The sequence below is a fragment of the Paroedura picta genome, chromosome 4 (genome assembly GCF_049243985.1).
Source record: "Paroedura picta isolate Pp20150507F chromosome 4, Ppicta_v3.0, whole genome shotgun sequence".
Classification (NCBI taxonomy): Eukaryota; Metazoa; Chordata; class Lepidosauria; order Squamata; family Gekkonidae; genus Paroedura; species Paroedura picta.
Window position 1 is genome coordinate 46,386,379 of NC_135372.1, and position 17,132 is coordinate 46,403,510.

The window sequence follows — 17,132 nt, forward strand, 5'->3', positions numbered from 1 at the left end:
GCTTTCTATGACTTGTCAAGAAAGGGACCCCTTCTAATTCTGAGCCATTATCTTTGAAACACTGGTGAATATTCCGGACGGGAACAGCAGAGCCCGTCGAATACTCCACTTTTCGGATTTATCACACGGTTAGCCATTCCTTTTTATATCAGCTAAAAGTAACACAATTTCTGTATGTCTTGTTTTAGCTATACAAATGTTCTCCCTGGCAAACTGTAACCATGCACGTGTGTGTTTAATTTATTAAAAAACATCTTTGTGCACCTCTGAATTCATCAGGTTCAACATGCAAGGCAAAAGGCAAAAGAGGGGAGAGGGACAACCCAAAATAAATTGAATTAAGAACCAAACAGATGGTAGTGCTGTGTTTAAAACTGAAGCATAAATAATATCAATTAAGTGAAAACATGCATTTATTACAAATGCAATAAAAACAAATATAGGTCCAAGTAATCGCCTCCGTGCAGAATAAAATCATACTTTAATCCCTAAGACAGACCAATGTTGACCTTGATCAAATGCATTTCAGCCCACTGGCCTTCCTCAGTGGTTGAACAATGTTGTTACAGAATGACTCCAAACATTACAATAATACAGTCATTTCTTAAACTTAGACCCAGATGAAATGGTTTTATAGTCAATTTCTGTGAACTAAGGCAGAGTTATAAATTAGAGGCCTCATTTTAGATAACTTACTGCCATGATCAGGTATGCTTCCTTTAAATAATGATTCAATTGTGTACCTTTCCCCCATGGTTAAAAAAAAAAGGCACAGTTTGGAGCCAATAGCAAATAGTAATTTTATATATTTGATAATAACGGTAACAGTGAAGAGTGCCATCAACTTGCAGCCAACTTGCAACCTGAGCCTTAGGGAAGGCGGTATATAAATATAATTAATAAATAAAAAAATCTTATGGAGACCCTGAAGGGTTTTCAAGGGAAGAGACATTTTAGTGCTGGTTTACCATTGCTTGCCTCTGCATAGCAATTGTGGACTTCCTTGATGATCTCCCATCCAAATAATAACCAGAGCAGTTCCTGCTTAGCTTCTGATATCTGTCAAGATTAGGCTTAGGGACAAATGACTCTATGGAAAATGTACTCGATGGACATTATTCATAGTTCACAGCAGTAACATTAAGAAGAGCTAAAGCAAAAGCATGCCAAGATCCATAAAAATCAATTGGCTGAAAGTGACCAAGAGTGCATAAAATCCAATCCACGGCTCCTAGGCAAGATCCACCCACCCAAAACAGATCCATCCACAGAATCCAGACTTTAGTGTACAACAATGAACACCAAGGACCCCACAGAGCCTTCAAGCTGTTGGGGTGGGAGAGAAGCTTCTCTATATGCTACTTTCTGAGCCCTTAACTCATCACCAACCATATTTTCAATGGTTCACTTGTACAAAGATCATTCACACATCAAAGAATGTTAAATATTCAATGACTTCATACAAGAATCAGTGGGTTGCAGCATTGTTCCAGCCTTGGCACGAGAAAAGAATAGACTAGGAAAACCTCCCCATCTTACTGCCATATAGAAAACAACATGGTTTAAATAATGTGACAGTCCTTTCCAGTCCCTTTTCTTTGCATTAGTGGGGGGCAAGCATCCACACATATAGGCTCTTGAGAGTCCTCTCTCTATGGGGAAGCATCCGGCTACCTTAGTTCTTTCGCTCCATGGAATTTCCATCTCTTGTAAGATTTATTTATTTATTTTTATATTAATACCCTGCCTCTCCCAGCAACTGCCAGTCTGAGGCAGCTCACAATAAGACAATAAAAACAAGAATCCAATTTCAACAATAAATCATCCCCAGCCCCAATTAAAACAACCTAATATTAAAACAAGAGCAAGATGGCAGAAAAAACACAAAAGAACACCAGGCCGCCACTTTAGCCACCATTGCCTACCACAGCTCTCATGTGGTGAGATCTTCCATAGCAAACAACCATAGGGCGGGACCCCAGATTGAAACTCCGGGCATCCTTTCTCTGGCCTCAACCAAACACTTCAAAGATCCTCTTCCTGCCTAGAATTCTTAGGACACCCCCACTCTCCCACCCCCAGCTGCTGCAACTCGGCTCATTCACAGTTTGATAGTCTACTGTATAATAAGATGTCTTGATCAGTATACCATAAGAAGGCTTTCATTGAGAACAAAATATTTTAGTACAGAATTCACCTGGAGGGGAAGGCAAAATACCAGTGGCTTTTCCAACCACCTGTTGGAACTTGTGCTAGTAAAATGATGTTGAAACAGAGCAGAAAAAGCTACATATTAAAGATTAGTCTTGCATTTTGTACTCTTCAATGACCTTTTCCAAAGTTTCTTAAAGTAAGAGACCATGTGAATACTACAACTACAAATAGAAACAAGTTGCAAACTGGTTTAGCTCCCATGAGTTCCCACAAGGAATCGAGGGCGTTCCAGTTTTGTAAGGAAACTGAGAATTCCCTATCAGAGATGCCAACCCACTCACAAAGATCAAGTCCCAGGATTAACAAATTTCCCAGGATTAAGCACATAGCAGTTTAGACATGAATTAAAACTTTCTCACGCAGTAACACAAATGCAGACCGCCCACCCTGTTGCGGGGATCAGCTAACCTCCTTGGGAGCTTATCATGCCACTAGGTGGTATCCAGAATCATAGGGCCACAGACTGCATAGGCCTGCTCTAAAGCGGCAACTGACCCTTTTCTAAATGTGGGACCTGGGAATCTCCTGGAATTACAACAGAACAAACTATGGAGATCAGTTGCCCTGGAGAAAGTCTCCAGGTGACAGTTGGAAATATCCTGGATTTACAGGCTCATCTCCAGACAACAGAGATCAATCCCCCTGGGGAAAATGGTTGCTTTGAAAGATGGACTGTATGGCATTATGTCCCCTTGAGGCAGACACACCCCTCAAAAAAATCATGCCCTCTCCAGGCTCCACCCCCACCCCCAATCTCACCCACTTCTAGTGACTTATTTCCCCCGGAAAAATATTATTTAACTATGGTTTTCTTGCTGAAGCTATCTATTATGAACACTACTCTAAAGAGGTAACTGGTTTTTTTCTAAAGCCATCAGAAAATAATGCAATGGATACGTGTGGGTTTTGGGCTCTGATAGGTTTGTGCCTTGTGAGATATGAGAAAAAATGATGTTTGAGTGTATTTATTTTATATTTGTCTCTGATGAATTTACGGGCAAGGTCAGTTAACTTGGTTTATTACATCCCGACCAGTTAGTGTCTAACTTTCCAAAGGGATAAGTGTTGTTCAGTGGTCTAAGAGCCATGGAAGATAAACAGAAACTCCGTGTTCAAGGGTGGTATGTAGCAAAATACTAGATGTTGGGTATAAACAACAGAGGAGAGCTTTCTATTTCCCTGTTCTGCTTCTAGGTTTCCTGGTAGCATCTGGTTGGCCTCTGTTGGAAAAAAACAATTGGCGGCCTAATGAAACTTGGATATGCTGTAGCAGATCTCTTCTTGTGCAATTAGGGCTCTCAGTTTCATTGGTTCTTTGGTGAGGGTCATTTCAGGGAATACATTCACTGACTACCTGCATATGCCCAGAGTGCAGCAAAGCTTTCCTACGCCAATGAGATTTTGGTGCTTTGATTCTGTTCTCCCAGCTACCTACTACAATTTAGTACTCATTTTAAACCTTGCAGCAGCAATAGTTTCATGAGTGACATTGTCAGACTTGTTAAAGTCAAGCTTCTCAAGGAAAATGGACCTAGACTTCTCTCGGATATTTACATGCTTTCTATGTGCAGGGACTTTTTGATATGGCATAGTGTCAAGTGAAAAACACAACTCCACTGCAACAAAGTGTTACGACTGCATACGTGTGTGTGCATGCCTGTGGGCTTTTAAATAACATTTAAGTAATAATTTTATTGCTATATTTCTCACAGTTTGAAATTTACAAGTGCAGTCGAACATAGCTCTGATGTCTCAGATTGAGAACCAGAGTTATCTATGCTGTGATCCCAAGGGGACTTTCATAGGGCTGCCTTTGGAAACCCTTTAAAACCAATTGGTAAAAGCCACTGTGGCAAGGTGAGTGACAAGTGCTAATTGCCATGAATGTCTCTCCCCAGGTTTAAAGAACTTCAAAGCCATCCTGTTCATTTCTGGGCCTAGTATAAGGTGACCAGATTGCCCCACTTTTGGAGGGACAGCTGGGGACACCTGGCAAGTTGTACTTATGTTGAAATTAAAATATATATATTACAATACTATTTTTGCGTTCCAAGAAAAATCTTGTTACTACATATAGAGCAAATTTTTAATCAAGAATCCCCCCCCCCCCGGTCAATGGCTTTACCAATGTTAAAATCTGGTGACCTTAGCCTAGTAGTTCAAAATGCTGGTCCCTGTTTTGAAGCTAAATGGTCTGAGAACACATGAGCATGCTTGATTTTCCACTAAGGCTGTTTCCACACTATGACAACTCTCCATGTACATCTTGTTGCCAGAATAGCTCTTAAATAATTTCATGCATGTTTAAAACCCTGCTCAGAAATTATTTGTGCTTGAGGGTAATTTGGCCTACTGCTGTGTCCTTAATCCCAGAGACTCTGCTCCTCTTTGCCTTCCCGCTGTGCCTCCTTAAAAAACCCCGTTGTATTCTGGCACCATCTCTCCAGTGCCCGCATTTAGCCTCTATGCGCTGTCCCTTAGTTTGAAATGTCAACCGAGGGCCTTTATAAACCCTGAGAAAACAGAAACGTTACTGGTGGACAACCCCCCTGGAAGTGATTAATTGAAGGAAAGACTTGAAGCAAAAATAAGTTTGCAATTTTGTATGTGTGACAATGGCTAGGCAGTTCTTTCTATCAACAGTTCAGTCCCTGTTTAAACTACCGTGTTGACAATGCTGCTTAGTAATTTATTACCATCATAATAAGCCCCAGCCCAAATGCACATTGAGATAGAAGGGGGGGGGGGGCAAAGAAAGCATTGTTGTAAGTTGCCAGACTGTGCCAATTTGAAAACAACCTCTTCTGGCTAATATCCAGATCCAAGAGTTGTCACATTCAGGAGGCATTTTAAAATTAAGAAATATTGAAGAACTAGGGGCCAAGCCCATTACATTCAGGAATACAATGGGCACTAGATTAGGGGGTGGAGTGGAAGAATTCTACGGGGAGCCTCCCCCTCCCCCCAGGACCTGGAAAGGCCGCAGGCAGCTGTTAGAGAACTCACTAGCAGGGGCAGCTCCCACATGGCAGGGAACTGCAGCCTCCAAGCCTCAGAGGGAAGTGGAAGGAGGACATCGTGTATAATGTTAAAAAAAATAGCGTTACACAAGAGTTAGAATTCAGCAATATTAGCGCTGTGCGGAATGGCCCCTGGAGTTTCTTGAAGGCCCTGAATTTCCCAAACAGTGGGAGTTAATTATCCTTACCATATGTTTCTCCTTATAATTGGGAAATAGTGATATAGGCAGCCCTGATCGGATCGCAAAGGGCCATGCGGTGGGCCTTGTCCAGGTGGTGTCCGGGTCAGTGGGATTGGGCTGGCCCCTGTAGTGCCCGCCTGCTTCAGCCATGCGCCTAGCCTCGCTGCCAGAAGCTTCCTGACGAGAGCGCATTGATGGCTCCCAGGTACTTTTGTCCTGGGGGAGGGGATTCCCTGGGCCTTTACCCCACAAAGGCTGCCGCAGGGCGGGCGGAGGCTTTCCCTTCCCTTCAGCCCCCCAAAGCCCTCTTGCTGGCTTGCACAGCCAGCAAGAGGGTTTGGGGGCTGAAGGGACGTGGCTGGGGGCAGGGGGGAGTCTTTCCCTTCCCTTCTTGTCGGCCTGCACTGCCAGCAAGAGGGCTTTGGGGCCGAGGGGAGGCGGCCATGGAGAGGGGAGGAGGCTTTCCCTTCCTTTCCGTCCCCAAAGCCCTCTTGCAGGCTCTGCGAACTTTGGGAGTCGAGGGGGGCTTTGGTAGCTGAGGGGGAGAGGGGTAGGTTGGGGCGGGGCCGAGGGTGGGGCGTGGGAGCATTCCCTTCCCTTTGCGTTGCAAAGCCCTCTCGCCAGCTCACAGAGCTGACAACAGGGCTTTGAGGCCTAAAGGGAAGCCTTTCAAAGCCCGTTTTTAAAATGGGCTTTGATACTAGTTATATATATTTTTAAAGAATTGTAAACATTTACCTGGTGATATGACCATATATGGTCATGTCAACTTGCCTCCCCCTCCCAAACTGGCCAATGATGGGCCTGGAGGGGGTTGGAAGGAGAGGAACTTCAGGTGGGTGTGTACACAGCTATGCTTCCCAAATATATTCTGCATGACTGTACCAGAAGCTGGAAGGATGTTTCAGGGGGTTCTCAATGGTAGAACAGCTGAGAATGGCTGCTTTAGCCCCTTTTGTAGTTAGGCTTGCCAACTCTGTGTTAGGAAATTCGTGAGATTTGTGGGTGGAACATAAAAAGGGAGCTCAGAAGGGATGTAATGCCATACAGTCCGCCATTTTCTTCAGGGAAACAGGTCACTGTCACCCAGAAATCCATTTGAAATTCTGAAATGACCCTAGGACCCACCAGGAGGTTGGCAACCCTAGAGACATGCTCCCCCCCCTATATCTTTGCAATGAGAGAAGATAGTTATTTTAAATGAAAACAGGAAGTTCAGAGAACCTGATACACTTATAGGTATATTGTTATATATATATATATATATATATATATATATATATATATATATATATATATATATATATATATATATATATATATATATATATTCTAGTGCTGATTTTCTTTTTTTAAAAGCCTCCCATTCCAACAGGAGGAAATGATCAGAAAAAAATGCCAGCCATCTAACTAGGAAAACCCAAACTCACGTTGCAGGCATATAAGCTTTGCTGAGAACTTTCCAAAAAAATTCGCAGCAAAGTAGTATTAGGAAAGTCAGTAGAAAAGTTGGGGAAACAGATTAACAAACACACCACAATGCTGTCGGGAAGTGGAAAAAAACCCACATTGGATAATAAACAGCAAGTTCAAGGGGAAAAGGACAAGCCAAGCCAAGAGAGGAAAGAAAAGGCATCAAACATACATCAATGCACAGCTTTTGAAGGTCAGAAGATGGACATTAAGAGATTGGTTCATATTTTTCTCGCCATAAATTCTCAGTTGTTGATATATGATCCTTTATCTTTCCCTATGCCCGAGTTCATACATAACCTTTTAAATTTGCTCTCACTCTTTGCTTTAGATGCTGACATATCTTCTAGCGTATTTCTTTATTCCCTTGTGAATCTAGAGTTCTTAGGAACACTTGATCACAAACTATCCTGACTACTTCATGAAGCAAAACTAACCCTAGTTGTAGGTTTCTTTTAAGCCCCTCCCCTGTATACAAGCACCAGGCACATTGCCTGACTTTCTTCCCCCAAAAAACTTGCTGAAACCAAAAAGAAAATGTGAAAGAGGGAAAGTACAATGAGAATTAACAGAGAAAGAGGCAAAGGGTAAGAAAGGCTGGAATATGAGAAAGAGGGATCAAAAATAAAACGTTAGTGCCTTCAAAACAATGTGGGAATAAAGAGACACTTTCCTGCATCAGCTTTTTTGGGGGAAGCATCATCTTACTCTCCTAACCTAACCTTCATTCACAAAACTATGAAGAGGACCTGAAACTAAATTCTCATACCCCCTGTAACAAAAAAGCAATTATTTCTGTAAAATGTCTGGGAAATTCAGTTTATATTTACTGTTAGTGTTAATGGCAGCTCTTAACAAAATGGCTGCTCCAAAAGTGCATTGTTGTCTGAAATGAATTGCTCTTGTATTACATACAGTATTTGGAAAAAATCCAGGATATGGTCTTAGTAATATCAACATGTATCTGACCATCTTTCAGTTTGTCTGTAGGTCTTTTGTGCCTCTTGACCTACCTTCAGTCTGCAAAGCCACTCAAGTCTGTTGGGCCTGGGAAGGGCTTCCCGCCAGCGGCAAAATTCTTCTCAGGTGCTTTCCTGAGAAGAAGAAATGACTCCAAATAACTTCTCCCTTCAGGAGAGGCTCTGTTAAACTTAACTTCGCAGAAGTCTAGTAATGGGATCTAAGCATTTTTAAGAAATTGATTTGTCAGGAGAGGTGATGGGATTTAAACTGGCAATAGGAACAAAGCCCTGAGAATCCTGGGAATTGTAGTCCAATATATCTTCGCTTACCAGGTGGAAGTGGGCTGGTGGAGAGATCTGGGGGTATGCTCGGAAGCTTTCCGACATGCTAAAGTCACACAGAAATTATGTCAGCATGTCAGAGGTGACACTCAAGCTTTTGGGCCCAAAATCCAGAGTGGGTGCTGGGCCTCACATTCACCCCCCTCACCAGAACTCACAGAGCTGGTGTTTGCGGCTCTGCCCCAGAGGCTACTCGCTGGCATTGCATGCTCCTGCTCCCCCAACGTAATTAAGTGGGTGAGTAAGTGGATGAAGTTTGGTTGTTAAGAGGCTGAACACCAACCCTTATGGAATCATGAGTCTTGATACTTTTTAAAAATTAATCTAATTTCTGAATAGGGGGGGACTTTAGAGAGGCATGCTTTGTGTTACAACTTTGGGGGGAAATTTTATTTCTGGCATCGCCTGCATGCTTATCTGCCTACTCATTGCTCCAGGATGTTAGACCCTTTTAAAAAGAAATTCCCTCCCCCGGGAACAAGGGAGAAGGAGGTGGGTGCGAGGGTGAGACGTTTTAGCCTCCATAACTTCCCTCTGCTGGTTGCCTGCTAGTTACTTTCCTGTAACTATCACTAAATAGGTTGGTGAATCCACTTTATGCGATTCCCCTACTAGTGCTTTAAAATGGAGGATGTAGCCAGCCAGTTATTGGCCATATGCTGGATATTGGGGACATCATTATGGAGGGGCTGGAATATAATGACTACATAAGGTAAGCATTTCACTACATTTAAAGGGTGCGGAAAGCCCTATGTCTCAGTATTTGCATGCCTAGCAATCAATAGCCTTGGTGATGAGCAACAATCAGCACTTACCCAATCAGATAACATCCAGATTTGTGGCCAGGTTTCTATTTGCTTATGTATTATGCTACCACTCAAAGCTAACTTTCCTAACAGCAGCATTTTGGGGGACTGAATCACAAGGAGATTGTTTCTGGTTATTGTTAATTTCCTGTGCTTCTGTGCAGCCACACAAAGCTAATGCACGTGTCCGGAAAAGCTCAAGGATTTCCAGTATCTTATCTACAATTCTTCTCTGTTTGTCTCACGTTGTAGCTCTCTGCAAACGTGCAGACCTTTAGAAGCTCATTCAAGTCACCATATGGTTTATTGCCCGCAGCGGGTCAATACCAGGTAAACAAAGGATTTAACATTTTATAGGTCAAAAATTCTGCTGAAGTTAATGACTCTCCTGCAACAGCTGTGTACCGAAGACCTCTGTTTTGCTTCCTATTTTCAATTGCCTGTCTTTTATGTTTAAACAAACCATAGAGTTGCAATTTATCTTTCCATGCCGAAAGAATTATTACAAAGGTACTCTTTCACGAGACGAAAACTCCCATGCCCCACTTTTTTGATGCTATAGAATATCCAAACTATGTCTATCAGAAATTGATATGAAACTGTTTGTGTTCAAATCACATTGCACTGTGGCCTCTTTGACCCAAATAAGTGACAATGTGGAGGCCCTTTAACCATAGAGTACTACAAATTATGGATCAGACATGACCTCAAAGCAGTATAAAATCTGTATCCTGTATTTCCATAAACTGTATCATGTATGTATGCATAACAAAATTTGAGTACTGTAGCACCTTTAAAACCAACAAAGGGAGCGATGAGGGCCTGCCCTTATCCCTGACCTAGAAATTGCAACTGATCTAGAACACAGTGACCTGAATTCTCAGATAAACATCTTGTAGGGCTTGTGTTTTGGCAGCTATGCTGGCTTCTGGTGGAATTCCAGATCAGGTTTAAGGTACTGGTGCTCACCTTTAAAGCCATCCGTAGACCGAACCTGGCATACCAGATGAACTGTTTTTCTGACGATGTCCCCCGAAAAGTGCTCCTCCCTGCAAATGCCAACTAGTTGATATTTCCTGGCCTCAAGGAAATATGTCTGAAACATTTTCAGTCCTGGCCTCTATTTGGTGAAATTAACTCCCAGAGGAGATTTGGGTCCAGAAAGAACTGGCTCAGTTCTGCGGGACCTGAAAACTGGAGCTCTTCCACCATGCTTTTGGTTGGGGTCAGTGATCCTATAACATCTAATGCCCCCAATAAAAAAAACTTCCACAAAAACATCTTAATCTGGAAGGACCTATTGAGAGCTAGTCTGTTAGAAACAATGACAATTGATGTTGTTAGATGCTGTTTTAGGTGGTTAACTATTGTTAACTATGTTTATGTTAACCATTTTAACTAATTTTTTTGTTATCGATTATGTGTTGTACACCGCCCTGAGCTGGCTTGCTGGGAAGACAGTACACAAACCAGTTTTATTATGTTAGGGAACTTATTTGGCATTTTGACCAGTTGGTGTCTGACTTTCCAAAGCAATGTGTTATTTGGTTGTCCTAGTCACCTTGCCTATTTAACTTGTATGCGGAGCACATCATGAGAAAGGCGGGGTTAGATGAGTCACAAATTGGGATCAAGATTGCAGGGAGAAATATCAACAACCTCAGATATGCAGATGATACCACTCTAATGGCAGAAAGTGAAGAGGAACGAAATAGCCTGTTGATGCGGGTGAAGGAGGCTTGAAACTCAACATCAAGAAAACAAAGATCATGGCATCCGGCCCTCTCAATTCCTGGCAAATAGATGGGGAAGAAATGGAGATAGTGACAGATTTTATTTTCCTGGGCTCCAAGATCACTGCCGATAGGGACTGCAGCAAAGAAATTAAAAGACGCTTGCTCCTGGGGAGGAAAGCTATAGCAAATCTAGACAGCATCCTAAAAAGCAGAGACATTACCCTGCCAACAAAAGTGCGTCTAGCCATTCCCAGCTGCAATGTATGGCTGTGAAAGTTGGACCATAAGGAAGGCCGAGTGTCAAAGAATTGAGGCTTTTGAACTCGAGTGCTGGAGAAGACTCTTGCGAGTCCCTTGCTGCAAGGCGAACAAACCGGTCAGTCCTAGAGGAGATCAGCCCTAACTGCTCCTTAGAAGGCCAGATCCTGAAGATGAAACTCAAATACTTTGGCCACCTCATGAGAAGTAAGGACTCCCTGGAGAAGAGTCTAATGCTGGGAGCGATTGAGGGCAAAAGAAGGGGACGACAGAGAATGAGGTGGCTGGATGGAGTCACTGAAGCAGTCAGTTCGAACTTAAATGGACTCCGGGGAATGACAGAGGACAGGAAGGCCTGGAGGATCATTGTTCATGGGGTCGCGATGGGTCGGACATGACTTCGCACCTAACAACAACAACAACAAGAGTCATGGGAGATAAACAGAAACGCTGAGGGCCCACTGAGAGATTTTCTAACCTGGGTCTGACAGCCCAACTCCGCTAACCTTCTCTGGTGCCCCCCTCCCCAGCACCCTATAAGTTAAAATTACCTCAGCAGCACAAGAGCCAGAGTGGCAAATCAGCAAACAAGTGCTGAATGGTAAAAAAAAGGTTAAGATCCGGTAGTGGGATTTTAATAATTGAAAGCAGGAAGTGAGACAGTTTAGTTTAACAACAACATGGAGTTAAAGATCCACAGTGGTATCAGGCCTTTGGTTCAATTCCTGTGGCTGGGTAACTGAGGGAGCGATCCCAATCAACAGAAGTCTGTTCAAGGGGACTTACTTTCAAGATAGTGTTTTGAGGATCGCTCTGTGAACCACCAAAGGTCTTACACAGTATGCCAACAGGGTTCTCTAGGCTGAGAGTTATTGCTACATTGGTCTGCATTTCTAGTCAATAAACCTGACTGGGACAGGATTTTCCCATGAATATATAACTTGACATCCTTCATCTCCTTGCTATCAATTATTAGTTGGTGTGTATTTTCCTATTCAATAATGCAGGTCCTGGTTATACCTGTTTCCTATTGAATAGTCATGTTTCTTCAAAAAGTAAACCATTATCCTCCCAACTTTTTATCAGTTCAGGTTCAAGTGGGTTTTATACCAGACCCACATGTATTTATTGATTGAATACCATGGTGCAGAGGAAAAGGTGGGCTATTGTGCCCAAAGAATCCTTTGGCGAAGGTTCTAGCCCCAAGAAACCATCATAACTAGAGGCAGGATTTTTTTTTTTTTTTGCCCATCAGGCTATTTTTAAAAAGCAGCGTACCTACAGACTTAGTTTGTGCTATCCTTGTAGAGCTGAAATGGCATTCAAGAATATTAAAGTTAATTTTCTGCAAATTAGATGAATCAAGAGGAATCTAATTTGCTGCTCTGGGATGGAATGCCAAATGGACATGCATAAAAAAAAAAGAACAAGTAGCCACCTCCAAGAATATCGTATGTCTGTATTTTACTGAGATGTTTTCCTTTCCATAACTGGGTCAGTGACTTTGTACACAAAATGGATAGGAGCCCTGATGTTTTGCAAGCTCTGGGCAAAGTGCAGGACTGGCTAGCAACTAACAAGGGATCTGCGTCACAGCAGTGGCATTTGGAATGACAGCTGATAAAGGAGCAAAGATGTTAGAAGGGTCTGGGAACGCGAAGTCGGATAGGGTCCATGTTTCTTCTCCAGGCTGCCTTTGAAGTCAAATGGCACAAAGCCGTACATTTTAAGAAGAGTTGGTTCTTATATGCCACTTTTCTCTACCCGAAGGTGTCTCAAGGCGGCTTACATTCGCCTTCCCTTTCCTCTCCCCACAAGAGACACCCCGTGAAGTGGGTGAGGCTGAGAGAGCCCTGATATTAATGCTAGAGCATCTCCTGTAATTATTTTGTTGCCCTTCTTTAAGTAAATGGATGGGATGCTATTATAATACTAGAGTTACCAACCTCCAGGCAGTTCTCATGGGATTATGATCTCAAGATTGTAGATCTCCGTTCCCCTAGAAGAAATGATAACTTTAGAGGTTGGGCTATATAGCATCACACCCCTTCCCTTTCCCAAGTTTAGCCCTCCCCACACTCTTCAAATCTCCAGGAATTTCCCAACCCAAAGGTGGCAAATCAATTGGTTGTATTATAGTAATTTAACATGGCCCATTGAATTGGCCAGAAGGATAGGTCCTAAGGAGAAGTCAGAAAGACAGGACAGGAGGGTAGGGTCTAAATAGCATCCTCCTCTTTTATGCAACATTTAACAAGAATCCATGTGGGGCAGAAACCATGCTCCTCCCACCCCAATTTTTTTCAAGAAAATCCTATTATTTTTGCTCTACAGAGCATAACAGTTAATAGAATGCCACTGTGATACAGCAAGAGTTGTCAGAAAGGGGCCTAGACCTTGGTTCGAATCCCTACTCAGCTAGAAAGCTCACAGGGTGACCTTGGGATAGTCACTCTCCCCCAACCCAATCCAACTCACAGGAATTTCAAGTTTTAATTTTTATGCTGTCCTCCCAGTAAATCAGAGGACAGAACTATGCATATTACTCCTTAGAGGAAAGATGGTGTGAAAACCTGACAGCTTGCTGAAAAGCCAGCAGGCACAATTGAAGTGCTGGTTCTTTCTTTCAGGGGTTAGGGCCGGGTACCTCAAGAGCTGTCCCTTGCACAACAGCTAGGCTGCTAACTGAAAACCTCCCTGCATGCTCGCTTCTCTGTCGAGGCAAGGCTGGTGACTGCTGCAGACTGGGCTTTTTCAGTCGTGGCACTTTCACTTTGGAATACCTGCCCGCTTTAATTTCACCTGGTGCCTCCTTTATTGTATTTCAGACACCAAGCCAAGTTTTTTTTTAAATTTTAGGTTATAACAGGTGAATTAATTGTAGTGTATTGTTTTTTACTTAAGTTGCCTCAAGCTACTTGTCCTAGTGCAAAGAAGAGACTGAATACAAAGTAGCTGGCTTTTCTGTGTTTTCTAGCTTTTATGACTGCTGACCTGTGAAGATACATGTGGGTAACTGCCTGTAATCCTTTCCTCTGTCCTGACAAAAGCGGCCTTGCATCAGAAATAACCAAAGTACACACTGCTACTGATCTGGGGCTGACAGATAACCATTATATTTGGACTATTTTGACTATCTTCTATGCAGCCAGGCATACTGAATGACTTTATATGGAGAGAGAAAAAAGAAAGCTGTCACTTTCTAAGAGTCACATTGAGATATCTGCCAGAAATCTGTAGTGCTGTTGCCTAGTGACAGTTTTTTACTTGGAGACTTGACAAAACCCCCTTCTAATGATTTTTTTAAGTTCCCAAAGCAACCCTGCTATTATTGACTTCTGTTAGAAAACTACCCAAAACTGTCAGTGGCATGCTTTGTACAACATGCTGGATAAAGCTTTGCACCCTCTCCCCTACAGTGACTATTTCGCAATTACTAGCCTGTCCTTTCACATGGCTGAATGAACCAGGATAGAGTCCCCCAAATGATATATCCTTAGGCATCCTGCATGCAAAGACCACTTTGCATTGCTCAAGAAACCACTTCCTCCCAAGCTTGCTTCTGATTGTAATACTTGCAAATTGTAGCTCTTTACTGCTTCCTAGTACACTGAATGTACTAGGAATTACTGAGCTTGTTCAAGTTAAAGCGTATTCCAACTCTAACCCCTATTCACCCCACTGTCTAGGTAAGGGGCAGATCATTCGCCTTTCACTTATGTCCAAAGCTGCCTTTATCCCATTGAACTCAACAGGATACACCGAGAACCAATTCTGTTTCTGTCTTTCACAGCCCCAATAGCAGCCCATTCCTTGGTCTTACTAGAAACTGGCTTGGTTACATATACAGATGGAAGCCCCAAACATTGTTCATGATGGCACAGTATATGAAAAGGTTGTTTTAAAAGCAACAAGGAAAAAAGCAACAGCAACACATTCTGCATGTACAACTTCGTGAAGTTACCTTACTTATTTATGCAGACTGAAAGGAAACTTAGCAGCCCATCTGCTTAGCAGGAATGCAGTCTGACAGGAAGACTGCAAACAATGCGAACTGCAAACAATGGCCTCAGAGCACTTCGCCAGTCTGTCTCCTTGGATGACACCCCCCCCCCCCAGCTGAAAATAAAATTCTTTTTCTCCTTTCCGGCGTTACTCAAAAAACACCACAAGGATTTTCAGGTTCCTATTCTGAAAACTCATGCTTCAAGACTAAATGACAGGAAGATGGGATTCTCACAAGCCTGGAAGATGGCATTGGCAGAGACAAAAGCTGCTGTCCTATTTGAACCACAGCATCTACCTGAAAACTGTCACACTTTATTGTATCCAAAGATAAAAACCAGAGTTACTGCCACAGCTGAATAAAGTATCCCTGAAACTACACTTAGGGGGTGAACTATTTTTACAAGGGTACCCAACTTGGAGGTCATATACAGGACTGTACCTATGCTGTGATCATAGAATGGGCCTTTAAAACTAGCCTCTGAATACATTTGAAGAGGAACAGGGGATGTTTTAGCAGAATTATATTGAAGAAGAATTTGTTCTTATATGCCACATTTCTCTACCCGAAGGAGTCTCAAAGCAGCTTACAGTCACCTTCCCTTTCCTCTCCCCACAACAGACACCCTGTGAGGGAGGTGAGGCTGAGACAGCGCTGATACTACTGCTTGGTCAGCACAGCTTGATCAGTGCTGTGGCAAGCCCAAGGTGGGGGAGCGCAGAATCAAACCCGGTTTGCCAGATTAGTAGTCTGCATTCTTAGCCACTATGCCAAGCTGGCTCTGACGGGAGGGGGTTATGGCTCAGTGGGAGAGTCTTTGTTTTGCACGCAGAACTTCCCAGGTTTAATCCGAAGCATCTTCAGTGAAAAGGACGAGGCAACAGGTGATGTGAGAGACCTCAGCCTGAGATCCTGGACAGCAGCTGCCAGAGTGAGGCGACAATACTGACTTTCAAGGACTGATGGTTTGACTCAGTACACCTCAGCTTCACGTTTGTGTCTAAGACAGCCTTTCTCAACTTTTTACCATTGAAAACCCCCTGGAACATTTTTCAGGCTTAGAGAAGCCTGATATGTGAACAGCAGTTACACAGGTGGACCCCTGGCTGCAGTATTCACACTTAGGTGTAAACTGCACAGAGCTTTTATTCCAACCCCAGATCGATTCAGTCCCTGCCCTCTACATAGAATGCGATTTCCGTTTGCATTTTGGCTGATTTAAATTTTCCTTCTGCAGCAAGGATTGATCCGGAGTGACCCTAGCTTTATTGTGTGATATTTTGGAGTGCTTTTAATGCTCAATATATTTTAAAATCTAGATTGGGAAACCAAGCTCCGTGGTAGAGAACCTCTGATAGGCCACACCTGGTCATGTGACAAGCTTGCCGTAAAGGAGAAGCCCCTAATTTCTCTCAACTTCTGTCGGTCCTGGATTTTTCCTCCCTCCTCTGCCTTTTTTGATCTTCTCCCCCACCCCTCCAAGAAAAGAAAGAAAGAGGCTTGGCTCCCCCCCCCTTCTGAACTACCCTAACCACGTGCAGAACACTTTCCTGTTTCAATAGGGGGAGGGGAAGATCCAAGTTCAAAGCAATTTGAATTCAACAGGATTGACAATGGAAAAAAGAAAGTAAGTGCAGACTCTGCCGCAATCTCAAGAACGCAGGAGTAAATAAAAAAAGTCCCTTTCATGCTGCTACTATGAGTGAAGAGGCAGAATACTGATAGGCTGAAGAACAGGCTGATAGGCTGTTCAGCCCATAAGGGAAACCCCACCTCAAATTTAGCCTGAGTATTTTAGAACAGACTAACTCTTTAGTGCAGCCAGGATGACCACTTTCAGTCCTTGACCTTTTAAGACAGTTCTGTATTCTCCAGAAACCATCCATGTTTCAATCACAGGAGAAATCTGTTACAAAGCCATCCACCACAGCCTCTGTTCTGAAAAGGCGCCAGAAATGTTTTCTGCCACTATCAGTGTTGTATGTCTAAGATAAAGAGCCACTGAACTTGCATGCTTCCTGCAAGAAATAAATAAGTAAAGCATCCCCCCAAAAGGCACCCAAAGATTCCTCCCATTAAAAAAGACTAGAGTGAATGCAAAATATCCCTTCCCGCCCCTATAGTATTGAAGAA